General features: G+C 37.4%; 1 long non-coding RNA gene across 1 annotated transcript in view; it reads right to left on the bottom strand.

Moving 5' to 3' along the window:
* The window catches only part of LOC143655617 (uncharacterized), a 228,693-nt gene extending 221,703 nt beyond the window's left edge, over positions 1-6,990 (bottom strand). Inside the window, exon 1 of the long non-coding RNA XR_013162185.1 lies at positions 6,930-6,990. This is a non-coding gene — a long non-coding RNA (uncharacterized LOC143655617). The remainder of the gene's footprint in view (positions 1-6,929) is intronic.
* Between the last annotated feature and the right edge of the window lie 7,676 nt (positions 6,991-14,666).

The following is a 14,666-nucleotide window of genomic DNA, read 5'->3' as shown; positions in this document are numbered from 1 at the left end:
AAACAAGAAGCTTGGAGAGAAAGCTAACAGATGTCACTGTGTTTGCCATGTGCCTTTCCAACTAGGAGAGAAACACTGAACGTCATAGGCTTTCTTGAACCAAGTATCTTTCCCTGGCATGCCTTAGAGTGGACATTTTTATGCCCTTAGAACTGTAAACATGCAATTTAATAAATTATCCCTTTTTAAAAGCCATTCTGTTTCTGGCATAGTGTATTCTGGCAGCTTACAAACTAGAACACCGTCCATTTTCAATACCTTGCAATGGTGACATTTATTACTTCTCCCTCATGCATAAATGTTTTTATATTTGTACATTTAATCAGCATCCTTGTCCACTCTAGGAATTCCTAGGTCATACAATCTCAGTCTTTATCCTTTATCTTTCCTTCTGCCTTCATACTCTCTCTCAATCATACTTGCATTCAGCTTCATTCAGTGCACTTATATTATTGTGCTACAATCAGGTAGTATTGTGCTATCCATTTTGGAATTTTTACAATCAGTCCTGTTGCACAATGTGTAAACCTTCAGCACCAAATGCCCAAACTCTACCCTATTTCTATCTTCGATAACTTGTGTTCTTAACTTCGATTCTCAAAGTTTATTCATAAATGTTAGTTCATATTAATGAGACCATGCGGTATTTGTCCTTTTGTTTCTGGCTAATTTTACTCAGCAAAATGTCCTCAAAGTTCATCCATGTTGTTACACGCTTCATGACTTTATTCTGTCCTACAGCTGTGTAATAACACATTATATATATATATATATATATATATATATATATATATATACACACCACAATTCCTTTAGCCACTCATCCGTTGTTGTACATTTGGGCTGTTTCCATCTCTTGGTAATGGTAAATAATGCTGCTATAAACATTGATGTGAAAATATCAGTCCTCCTTGTCTCTTTAATTCAGGTAGGCATTAGAATCTAATAATATTTTTTTCAATTTCTCAAATAGTTTATTTTTATTTCCGTCATTACTATGGTTCAGACCAGGGATCAGTAAACTAGCCTGCAGACCAATTACAGGCCTCTCCCTGTTTGGGCAAATTGAGTTTTATTGGAACACAACCATGCTCATTCCTTTACATATTGTGTATCACTGTTTTCATACTGCAACAAGCAGAGCTGAGTAGTTGTCTCAGAGCCCATATGGCCTGAAAAACCTAAAATATTTACTATCTGGCCCTTTGCAGAAAGAATTTACCAGTCCCTAGGTTGGGCCTTCACTTTTTTACACTGGATTGCTCAGTAACTTCCCACTTGGTCACATTAATTCTAGTCCCTCCCTCTTGCAATTTGTGGACAGCTGCTATGTTAAGCCTATTAAAACACTTTTCATTTTCATCACAAATTGCCCTGTTCAGTATTGGAGGTGTTGGAGATTGAATCACATACTCCACACAAAAGAAATTCAAGTCTTAATCTGTGCTACTGTAAGTATGAGTCCATTTGTAAATAGGGTCTCCAAAGGTCCGATTATATGAGGCCAAATTGAATCAGGATGGGCCTTCATCCATATGACTGGAGTCTTTATAAGCAAATTTGAATGTTGTCAGTCAGTAGTAGCCAGAAGTCAGTGGGAATCAGAGAAGCTGACCCGAGGAGAGAGAGATGATCAAATGATGTAGGCAGAGATACAACACAAAGAACTCCCGGGATTGTGATAAGCAAGTGCCAGAATACTCTAGACTCTAGAAAGCATGATCTTCTGATATCTTGATTTTGAACTTTTAGACTCCAAAACCATGAGACAATACATTCCTGTTGTTTAAGCCAGTCAATTTTGTGGTATTTTTCATAGGATCCCTCAAAAACTAAGACAGGATCAAACTTCCTTTCCAGGCAATCAAGTCCTCTATTACAACAATAAAGTAAGAAATCCAAGTAATAATGGTGTAGTGGAGTACAACTTTCTTGCCACACACCACTACTCCCTTCAGTGCCTGCACTTCTTATTTTTCCCCATACTCTAATGCCTTCCACATATGTGTTACTCTAGCCCACTGTTACTAAATTCTCCTCTCTATTCCCTGTATGCATTTCCCTCCTCCATTCCATCAATTGCTCCAAAGTTTATCCATTCCTCACAGTAGGCTCAAGTTCTGCCTACTCCTTAAATAATTCAAACTCCTGTGATCTCCCCATTTTCTGGCATCCCATTCCACTTGTAGGTTGTAACACAAAACTTACTTCTTGATTATTTATTGATTTAAATAGTTTCCTCATTGACTTGAAGCCCCCATGCCAGTTTGAAAGGATTATGTACCCTAGAAAAGCCATGTTTTAATCCTTATCCATCTTGTGGAAGAGGCTGTTTCTCTTAATCCATATTCAGTACTGTTGGTTGGAAACTTGATTATATTATTTCCACAGAGATGTGGTTCCACCCATTCCAGGTGGGTTGTGACTAGTTTACTGGAATCCTTTAAAAGAGGGAACCATTTTAGATAAACCTTGAGAGTCCTGAGAGTCACAAGAACCACAATAGCCAAGAGAGCTACAGAGCCCACACAGCCTTCGGAGATGAAGCCTTAAGAGATGAAGAAGGAAAATGGCCCTGGAGGAGCTTCTTGAAACAAGAAGCCTGGAGAGGAAGCTAACCGATGTCACCATGTTCATCATGGCTCTTTTCAGATGAGAGTGAAACCCTGAACTTCATCGGCCTTTCTTGAATGAAGGTAACCCATTGGTGCCTTAATTTGGACATTTTTATAGACTTGCTTTAATTGGGACATTTTCACAGCCTTAGAACTTTAAACTTGCAGTTTAATGAATTCCCCCTTTTAAAAGCCATTCCATTTCTGGTATATCACATTCCAGCAGCTAGCAAACTAGAACCCCCACAAAGGTCGAGCTCACTAATTTTGTTTTCTACAATTCACTGTCCACCCAGTGAAAATTTAATAAATACTGCTACCTTTGACTTCTAGGATTCATAAATAAATTATTAGTAGTAGCCAGAAATCCTGTTCAAGAAGTGATACTATAATCCCTGTTTCCATATTGCAGGCCCTAGAAACCAGCCCCCAAAACTTTGGCTTACATTAGAATCCAGAAATTCAGGTGATTGACTCAGCTAGTGCAGAAAAATATTCTACAGAAGGTTGTAGCTCAAAAAGCCTTCATTCTCATATCTTAAATTACCTCCAATTTGTCCTTCCAAGTACAGTAACTTAGAAATACAGTAAAAATTTCACATTAGGTAAATTTTCATCATTGGGAGAATATTCATTCCCTTAATACTTTTTCATATGTCTTAAAAATCACAGCCAGAGTTTATTAACAATATTACATTTTTTTCTGGTCTCCAGAATTAAAAAAAATAGACTCATTATAAGCAACCATAAAAGTAATTTAGAAGACCTTGACTTCAAATGGCATATAAAATCCCAAAGCAATATTCACACACACACACACACACACACACACACACACACACACAGAATGTTTTTCCAAGAAAATAGGTAAGAGTTAAGTGTCAAGAGACTGCTAAAAATACCAAAGAATGAAAATTGTCATATGCACTGAATCCAAGAAAAGGCCACTGTGAACAACTTTACAACTTCTCTCATCTCAAGAAGGCAGCATCTTACTTATAACGAGTTTAGATACTTAAAGTTCTCAAGACTGAATTGCATGGTCACCCTACATACAGAAAGCAAACCCACTATGCCAGCTCAAGAATGGTGTCATCAGTGCAGAAGGAATAGCAGACTATAGGATTTATCAGACTGGGCAATTAGCTTATAATTGTTCTGCTCAAGAAAATATTTTGAAAGTTTCATTCTGACCTTAAGATATTTGGCTATAGTTTTGTAACATAACTCCATATATTCAAATAATAATAATAATAATAATAACAACTGAGGATCCAGCATCCATGAAAGACCTTCTAGTCTGCATTTCTTGCAGCCATCGCAACAACAAAACATGCCATCAAAACAATCTTAAAAAAACAAATAAACATTGTGATGCTTTGAAGCTGTCTATACTCCAGAAAAGATCACGTTCTTAAAGTTACTCCATTTCTGTGCGTGTGGACCCATTGTAAGTAGGATCCTTCTGGGAGAAGTATCTTAGGTTAAGATGTAACCCATCTAATTTAGGGTGAGTCTTGATCCTCTTACTGGAGTCCTTTATAAGAGAATACACGATGGAAGGGAGACACAGAAAACGCCCTGGAGAGCTCAGATAGAAAAGCCAGAGAAGCTTAGTGAGAACACACAGAAAATAGAAGAAGCCACTGAAGCCGGAAGCTGGAAGCAACAAACCCAAGAGAAAAGCGAGAGACAGCAGACATTGCTATTTGACAAAGGTGCTAAGGATAGTCAGTAGCTGCATTTTGGGGAGAAGGCATCACCTGTTGATGCCTTGCTTGGGACATTTTCATGGCCTAAGAACTATAAGCTGGTAAATTAATAAACCCCCATTGTAAAAGCTGACCCATTTCTGGTATATTGCATTTCACCAGCTTTAGCTAACTGAAGCAAACATTTATTTTCCAAGGCCCTATTACTTCTTTCCAGCCATTTCAAGTTTTCTTTGGGAGTTTTCTAGAATAGGAAACCACAAACCATGCAAAATGATCACAATCTTTAGGGTTTAGTTTTAGGATAAAGCAAAGGTCTACAAATGGCCTCTGAGACAGCCTAGTTCTCTGATTTGTTTTGGTTGATGGCAGAGGATTGTAATTTGGTTTTTGCTCCGTGATTACTTCAGGATGCTCTGACCAATCCCTTCCTTGCACTCTCTAAATCTCAAGAGTGATCCTTTTACAAGGGCTCTGCTGGGCATTGGTTCACCGACTGGGGAAGGAATGTACCCCCAAGGCAAAGACCCCAGAGCAAATGTAAATTTTACCTAGGTTCTGCTCTCACAGACTCCTTGTCATTTAGCAGTGCTGTGAACTTTAATATGATCCTTATTGCAACACAGTGGCTTACTTTTAATCTTTAATCTTTGCAAGGTATTAATCATAGTCATCAGGTCATAGCAGTGCCCTTGCTGTAGGCAACGAGGCTTTTGTAGAGTACATTGTGCTTAAATTCTTAGTTTTTCACACTCCTCTCTGAAAATTATTCCTGATTTTATTTTCAGCTATTTCTTTTCATCATGCTTATTACAAACCTTAAATTAACTTTGAAAATATTTTTATCTGTAATAACCAAGGAATTCAAAATTTTATGCATCCAATATATCATAGATTACATAGAATAGTCACACATTCCATTCCGAAGTGTTCATTCATCATCTTTTCAAACCACATATAACAAGTCATGACTAGTACACACAGGCACTGAGCTCAGAGTTTAGAACACCATGATAAATCAAATCAAATGCCTGCCTTTGTGGAGCTCAGAGCTTAGCTGGGGTTTGAGAGGAGGAAAGGGTTATAGGCATGAATCAAGTAATCATAAACAAATGTTAAATTGCTGTTGTTTCAAGTGTTGTGCAAAAGATGCATATCATGCTATGAGAACCATTAATAACATATTTTGAAGATCAAATCATTCTTCTCTAGAAAGTGAGACTGGAACTTTATTTGGAGTATGAGTAAGAATTAAACTAGGCAAAGAGTGGAGAGTGGGTGTTCTAGGCATAAGGAATAGCCTGATGAAGACGCTGAGGTAGAAGGACACCTGGCAAATATAAAAGATGGAAAGAAAGTTATTGCGACCAAAAAAGAGAAGGCAAGAGAGATTTTAGAAGGAAGAAGAAATTCCTGCTGATTCTGCCTTCAAGATGTCCCTGGATTGTGTTCATTTCATCTCCACTCCTACCACTGTTTATGAGAGTAGGATCTACATACAGGTCTCTCCTAGAATACCGCATTTGCCTATTATCTACTTATATTCTTTCACTCTTGCCCCCTATCATTGATTCTTTGCATTGTAGCCAGTGATCTTTTCCAAATGCAAATTACATATGCCACTTTACTACGTAACCTCCACCCATGCATTCCACTCCTCATAGAATAGAAACACAAGACACTGAATGGGCTGGCATTACCCGCTCCACCAGTTTCCACTGCTCATTACTGTTCCCCACACTGGCCTCCTAACACTGGCCTTTCTCTATTCCTACAGGGCAAATTCACACATGCTATTCCCTCTGCATAGAAGGTTCTGACCACTTTACCTAGTAACAAGATAAGGCTTCCTTACAGAGGACCTTTATGATTAGATTAGACAGCTAGATAGATAAAAACACCCACATCTAGATTAGCCCTCCCCCCATTTATATGTTTTTATGGCATCCTATAATTTTTCTTCCTGACTTGTGTGGTTGATTATAGTGGTGGTCCCAATTTTTCACTCCTCCCTGTATCCAAGCACTTTATCCTTTCATTTTTCAGTTTCTCCTACAGTGGTCACATGCACTTCACCACCCCTTCACTTTGGGTTTGGCCATGTGACTTACAATGGCTTATGAGATATTAACAGACATGAAGTAGGCAGGAGCGTGAACACTTACCTTTTTAAGTCTCTGCCACTGCCTGAAGAACACACTGTCATTGATCCACTGGCCCAAAAGGGATGAAACATGTGAGAGACCCAATCCACAGATAAATGTTCTTCAAACTGAACCCAGCTGACATCAGCAGAGTCACCCGATCAAACCAAAGACTTATGAAAAGTAAATACTCTTTATTGTATATATACCACTGAGATTTCTGCAATGATCTGGTACACAGCAATAACTGATGGATTCAACTTGCTTCAACTGTGAATTGTTGTAAAACAGGGAAACTACAAGGCATGTCACATTATTTGTCTTACTCAATAAAGTACAGCATAGATAAGTACATTTTCTGGATGATGATTTTTAGCTATGACCTAGACGAAATTAGTGAAAACCAGAAAAACAACTTATAGTCACAAATACCTGAATGATCACGAGCAGTCACTTACCTCCGGACCTGGATTTTCGTATCTTTAAAATGAGAGGAATGTACACAGAATGAGCCGCAAGTATGCTTGAGTACTGACCCGTACTTATTATTGTGACTTTCTGGAATGCTATGCTGCCAATAATTCTAAGGCCAAATTTAGGTTCAATAGGACAGAGTGTCATGATCAATTATCAGTATCTTCCCTGGATATCACAGGAGGGATTTTATAGCTCCCGAACTACATATTTGATATCCTTGGATTAAAGGATCTCTAGTATTCCCTCTCGATTTGCCATCCCATAACTCTATGAGTCAATAAATCAGCAATGACATTAAAATTGAGATCCAACTACAATTTGGACAGGCAATCACTATCTCTTTTCTTTGGTTTCTCCATGTTGCTCAGCAAAGTGTTAGGTACACAGACTAGTTTAATAAAGAATTGTGAGTATTTGCATTGCTTGCAGTAGCTCCACAGCTCAGGGGTTCATTCAGTGGACTCAAAAACCAAAAATCCTTTAGGTGCAAGCAATGAGAATTCACCTCAAACTAAGTTAATAAATACAAATCGAATTTCTTGGCATATGACTTTCTTGACATGGTGGTCCGGACAGTTCTATACGCCATCAACAGTTTCAGAAAAAGCCCAAAGACTGGGTTTCATTGGCTCTACTTTCTCACCTGTTTAGGCCTCATATTTGTTCCTGAACCAGACAGTATTTCCAGGGGGAATGTGGTATTACACCTGCCAGGGCAAGGCCACATTTTTGTCTGATGGTGGGATTGTAGTCCATATTTATTTTCTTCTTTATATTCCAAATTTTATACTTATTGTATTTAATATATTTATTATATTTAATATATACTATATTTAATCTATGAAATGTATTTATTATATTAAATATATTTATTGTATTTAATATATGCTATATTTAATATATTACATATATTTATATATGATACTTTTATAATCAGAAAAATGTAGACATTTATTTAAAGGAATTTAAAAGGATGAAAGAAAAGGCCTGACTTACTCCTCTTTTGGACAACACATGACTTTACCATCTTTGGACCTGTGTGATATGCTCAGTTCTGGCAAAAGGAGATCTTAAATCTACTTCAATTTAACAAATGAAGCTTCCTTTTGGTCTATACCAGTCTTCATTCTGCTGAAAATAACTTTTACACAAAAGCTAGCTAGTAGACAATTTGGCATGAGACAACTTACTTTAAAATGTGCTTGATGTGGTAACAAAAAAATTCTGGGCAAAATGGAATATTTTTGTTCTTCAAAGAAGACTTGGTTATTCCTTGTTTTACATACCACTATTGTTTACAGGATTAAAAGATACTTCTAAGTATAAACCTTCTGTATAAATTTTGAGACACACAAAAGGGTAAAGTCAATTATAAATTCAGAAAAAGTCTGGGTACCCAAAGTACACCATGGTACAATGAGTAGTCTGAACAATAATGAACTTTAAAATGTGTTTTTGATCTAATGCCAACTACTGGACAAGATTTACTTCAGGACTGAAAGCACATTATTCAGTTCTTAAAACAAAATAAATGCTTAAGAAGGTCACTCACCATATAAGAGACATGGATTAAAACTCTAGTTGATGTGGAATAGACTTGCGGCTAATAGTGTAGTCGACAGTGTGATTTACCTTTGTTTTTAGGTCACAACGTACTACCTGAACCCATCTTCTTTATCATTTTGGATAAACATAGGCAGAAAGATACTATAAGATAAACTAATAATAATTATAACCATGACTTTTCCTCAAGAATTAAAACACTAAAATAACTGAAAATAACATATTCCATAAATAATTTTTAGAGTTCTAGGCAAATTTTGTTAAAACAAAGAGAACGAAGAGTTGATGACAGAACAGTTTGCACTGAGGGTCTGGGCATTTGGGAATTGGGGTCTTAGAGGCCAGACGCAAGGAATAGGCACAGAAAATATGGCTAACTCTGGCATTTTCCATATTTTTCACCTACTACGCTTTGCACATTGACCCATCCATTGTCTAGGACACCAGGATAGCTATTCCTTGACTGCTTGTTTTAGTCAAATACTAACACTGTTCTCCAGACCCCCACTTCCCCCTGTCTTCAGTCTTGGTACCCACCCCCCCCCCCCACCCCCAATTTAATTTCTTCAGATATTACTTTCTGGAAGGCATCAAATATAACAACCTATGCTAAAGTTATTATTTCAAATAGCTCTTCTGTTACTTTCTTTCTTTTCCTTCTGGTATTCCTAATATGTACAAATTATTTCTTTTGTAATTGTCCCACAGTTTTTAGATATTCTGTTCTGGTTTTTTTTCCAGCAGTTTTTTCTTTGCTTTTCAGTTTGGGAAGTTTCTATTGACATATCTTCAGGCTCATTGATTCTTTCCTTGGCTATCAGACTACTGATGAGCCTATCAAAGGTATTCTTCATTTGTATGAGTGTTTTTGATGTCTAGCATTTCCTTTTGATTCTTAGAGTTTTCATCTCTCTACTTACATTACCCATCTGTTCTTGCATGTTGTACACTTTTTCCATTAGGACCCTGTTCTAGTTTGCTAGCTGCCAGAATACAATATACCAGAAACAGAATGGCTTTTAAAAAGGGGAATTTATTAAGTTGCTAGTTTACAGTTCTAAGGCTGAGAAAATATCCCAATTAAAACAAGTTTATAGAAATGTCCAATCTAAGGCATCCAGGAAAAGATACCTTGGTTCAAGAAGTTCAAAGTTTCTCACTCAAGTGAGAAGGCACGTGGTGAACATAGTCAGGGTTTCTCCCTCAGCTGGAAGGGCACATGGCGAGCATGGCATCATCTGCTAGCTTTCTCTTCCGGCTTCCGGTTTCATGAAGCTCCCCAGGAGGCACTTTCCTTCTTCATCTCCCAAGTGTTGGCTACTGGACTCTCCTCTTCATGGTGCATTCTCTGCTCTCTCTGAGTCTCTTTCACTCTCCAGAATGTTTTCTCTTTTATAGGACTTCAGAAACTAATCAACACCCACCCAAATGGGTGGAGACATGCCTCTGCCTAATCCAGTTTAACACCACTCTTGATTAAATCACATCTCCAGGGAGATGATACAATTACCGTTTCAAACATACAGTACTGAATAGGGATTAGAAGAAATGGCTGCCTTTACAAAATGGTAGGATTAAAACACGGTTTTTCTAGGGTCCATACATCATTTCAAACCAGCACAAACCCTTAGCATATTAATCACAGTTATTTTAAATTCCTCAGTTTGATAATTCTCAAATATCTGAGTGTGTTTCTGATGCTGGCTCTGTCTTCTCAGACAGTGTTTATTGTCTTCATGCCTTGTAATGTTTTGTTGAAATCCGAACATGATGAATTGCGTAAAGGAAATTAAGTTAAACAGGGCTTTAGTGTGAGGTTTTATGTTTTTCTTGCTAGGAGTTTGCCTGTGTTTACTATTTGCTGTATATGTTGGCTAAAATTTCCTCTGTCCTTGTTTTCACCTCCCCTGTTGTCTTTGGGTTGCCCCAGAGATTCTTTCTTAAATAGAGTTTGAGCCTGGCAGTTCTTTACAGCTGTAGTTCCCTGTTATTATACAGGACTCTACTGATGTAGTATTCAATTGCTCAGTCTCTCAGTGAGCCTGTGTCCCTGCAGTATAACCTTCACTAGTGCTTCTTAGTTTTTATTCTGTTTTGTTTCTCCCCTAGGTGAGACAAGAAGGCTAAAGGGAGCTGGAGTTGGGCATTTCCCTTCTCCCACATGGGTTAGGCTCTGATAAAAGAGCAGGTCCTTGTTAAAGGAGAATAGAACTTGTGGGACATATTTCAGAATGATAACCTTTCTCCTCCCCTTGCAAAAGGATGAGGAGACTGTTCTGTGATCTTCATATGGAGAACCTGGCAGGGTTCCTGCAGGCAAAACTTAGCAAAGTGTGTGGTCCCTCTTTATTGTCTCTCTCAAGCTCAGTCTTAAGCAATTAGTCAATTATGCTTTATGTATTCCTATCTGGTGGCGCTGAATCCACAAGCAGTTTCTTCTGATAAGCTGTGATTCCTTGTATCTATCTTTCCATTTTGGGGTGGTGGTTTGCCATGTGCCCGTAATTTTCTGCTGGATATAATAGATGTTGGTTTTCAGTTTTTCCACTTTTTTCTTGTGGTGAGGAAGGGAATGACCATTTCCAAGCTCTCTATATTTAAGACCAGAAGCCAGAAGTTACCTGTGCTAAGGGTTAAAATGAATAAAATGAAGGTTATTAATATTTCCTCTTAATATATTTTAAAATTTTTGCAAAGATTCTTCTTTCCTTTGGAAAAGAGAGTGTTTATTTTTATCTTCAAGTCAACAAATATCCTAACCAAAATAAACAGATGAAAATTTTTAGCACATTAGCAGCTAGTAAGTAAAATCCTTTATTATTTATGTTTAAATCACACACAGAAGCAACAACTTTAGATACACACATATGAAAAACTGCTTTCTCTGGACAAATTTGACTCATATATCTCGACAGATAGGTGTCTAGATTTCAATCTGGATAAACAGAATGAAAATTGATGTCATTCAAAATGTAACAAAGAAGTTCTGTTTTCCAAATATACCTAAATAAATAAAAGCTGAACATGAAAACTCACCTCCAGTGTCAATTCTCTTTATAACAACACCCACAAAAAATTTCCATGGTGCACACAAGAGGAAATAAATGGGGAGTGATCCTGTAGGATTAGTTTGTCTAACCACTAATCCAATATTCTGTTTTATCTACCTGCATCTTCTACTGAAAAGTGCTATGTTTTTGTTATACAGTAAGAGTCACTTTACTCTGTTACACTGAAATAATGATACTGTGGATCTTGCAATATTGTATAAAACCCAGGACTACTGCATTTGTATAGTTTGGATATGGAATTTTAAAAATTAATGAAAATAACATGTAATTTGGATATAGCACATTTTTCACAAAGCAGGTTTGTTTTAGTAAATTATACTAGGCAATTAAATATATTATAATACCATTAAAATGATATTTAAAATGCTACGTAAAATAATTTGAATGTTTAGGATATGATTTTACTTGAAAAATATGAATTAAACACGCCATGCCACAAATACAAATCTAAACATTTAAAGATAAGGATTTTAAAGCAATATATACAGAAAATAAAAGTTGTGATTGAGTGATGGGATTAGGGATGATATTTTCTTGAACTTTGGTAATAAATTAAATGTAAAAAATAAAGTTAACATCTTCATATTTAGCAGACTGTTTCCATTATTAACAGAATTTCATGGATATCTTTCAATCAAAGTATCCTTTGTTTCTTAAACACTCAATTGTGAAATTTAAATCTCTCTTTTAAAGTAACTTGTGTTTAAGATTTCTCATCTGATTTCCCCCTTTCTTTTTAATCTGAAAGTGCTATCAGCTGATTCGGTGATTAATTTTCCTTCAGTTCACAGTAAATATTTTCCTCATTCAAACTGCACACTGGGCATGATGCTGCTAATTATACACAAAGCATAGTTCCTTTATGTTCGTTCATTAAATTATCAGTAGAAAGCAAGTACATGCCTGTCTCTACTAAAGAAATTCAAGTTCATGCAACTTTAAAAGCTTCAGTGTAACAGTTTTCTTTAGATTTTGTAATAAGGAAGGAAAGCAAAAGGTCAATCAAAGAAGTTAATGGCCAACCTATGTAAAAAGTCGTAATGGGTTATAAGAGTTATGAAACAAAAGACATGAAAATATAGAGAGATGATTTAGATTTGAATATCCATCTAGTATTTAGTGCTACCGAATGGGGAAAAAGTAATCTTCCTGCAGCCATTAAAGAGAATGTCTCTTACCTGCCGTGGTCTGAAAAGTGAGCATTTAAAGAAAGTCCGCCTGACCTTGTGTGTCAGGGAACCACCAACCCATCTGCCAGACAACTCCCAGAGTCATTATCAAGGTCTCAGGAAAGCTCCCTAGAGGTCCTTCTCTTTCTTCTTTTGTCATCCCCCTACCTCCATCACGACCACATCACTTTCTCTTCTTTTAAAAACCACTACCACATACCAAATACTGAGGGATACCCTGTCCCCCTTTGAATTCTTAAAATTGACGGTCACAATAAACACGGATTAGTTTGCTATTTTTCCTCTGGTTTAATACCACGGGGGGACCTCTGCATACCAAAATTAAAATTAAACCGTAAATTTTAGAATCCACAGAACCATATCCTCCTCCTCCTCCCACACTATCTGAATTTCTGACATATTTCAAAATGACAAGTGCTCCAGCCCATAATACACAGAATTACCACTTCGTTCTTGCCACTTCCTCTCTTGAGAGGGGGCCTTTTAATAATAATCTTTGTCTCAGCCTCACTCGTCTTCCTCTCCAGACCCCATTATGGTCCCTATATGACTACGTATACCTCCCTAGGATAATCAGTGTTCTGAAAGACTCTTGTCCCAGTTCAGCAGCAGAAGCAACACTAGAAAATTAATTTTATTCGAACTTACATGAGAGGTGTTAAATAGGTAGTTTCTGTTGTGTTATTATAGAAAGAACCATCATTTCTAGAGTATTTAGATCACAAACCATGCTAAACACTTTAAATTTCATTTAATACATACAAAAAGCCATTGGACATGTAAGAACACTGAGGAATACTCAAATTCAAGTTTGACGGACTCCAAAACACTCTAATTCACTGAATTACAAAACCACTTACAAAATAGTCCAATACCCATTCATAAACTGCCCTGCCATCATCTCCACACTCAGGTCACACCCCTATTTATTAGGGTTCTTCACACAAACCCCAACATTGGCTATCATCAATTGCTGCATAACAAATTACCTCCAAACTTAGCTTAAAATAGGAAACAGCATCTCATAGTCTCTGTGGGTCAAGAGTCTGGGCATGGTCTAGCTAGGTGACTCTGGCTCGGGGTCTCTTGATCATGAGGTTGTGGCCAACCTGTTGACCTGGGCTGCAGGAAGGCTTGACTAGGGGTGGAGACAAAAGGAAGTCATGTTTTCAAGCTCACTCACATGGTCATTGGCAGAGCTCAGTTCCTTGCCACATCACATGGCATTTGGATCCCTCCAGAGAGGGATCTGACAGACAGCAAAAGAGAGTCCCCAAGACACCTTTTTTTTTTTTTTGGAAGCCACGTCTTTTTATAATCTAATCTTAGAAATGACATCCCATCACTTCTGCCATATTCCATTCTTTAGAAGTGAGCCACTAGATCCAACCCATACACGTGGGTGTGAATACCAGGAAGCAGTGATCACTGGGGACCCACTTTGAGGCTGCCTACACACTCTCCCAATCCTCTCCCCACCTCCCATATACACACATTCTTGTCTCTTCATCTCTGAGTCATAACTGCTCTCATGTGTAGTAGGGCTATAAATGAACTTACCGAACTCTTACACATTGTTCCTGGGCTCAAGTACCTGACTCCAATTTAAAACGGTACCTGAAATCTCTCATTAGATAATAATCGAAGTCTCTTTTTGTTTTTAGTTATCAGGTAGGGCTGTTCCAGCTGTAGCTGAAGCTGGATTTGAGTCAGAGGAATCATTGGTCTCACCTCCAACTGGTTCCCAACTTGTGCCCTGGCTGTCCCCTAACATTAGCCACCAGGTTTAGTCTGTCCCTCTAATGTTTCTGGGCAGTTAAGACATTTTACACCTAACCTGTAGGAAGTTTTCTCCCAAGCTTCATATGATTTTTGACTAGCTTTAAATGCTGAA

Source organism: Tamandua tetradactyla, chromosome 14 (assembly GCF_023851605.1).
Source record: "Tamandua tetradactyla isolate mTamTet1 chromosome 14, mTamTet1.pri, whole genome shotgun sequence".
In the NCBI taxonomy this organism is placed as follows: domain Eukaryota; kingdom Metazoa; phylum Chordata; class Mammalia; order Pilosa; family Myrmecophagidae; genus Tamandua; species Tamandua tetradactyla.
This window is presented reverse-complemented; position numbering and strand designations above follow the sequence as displayed.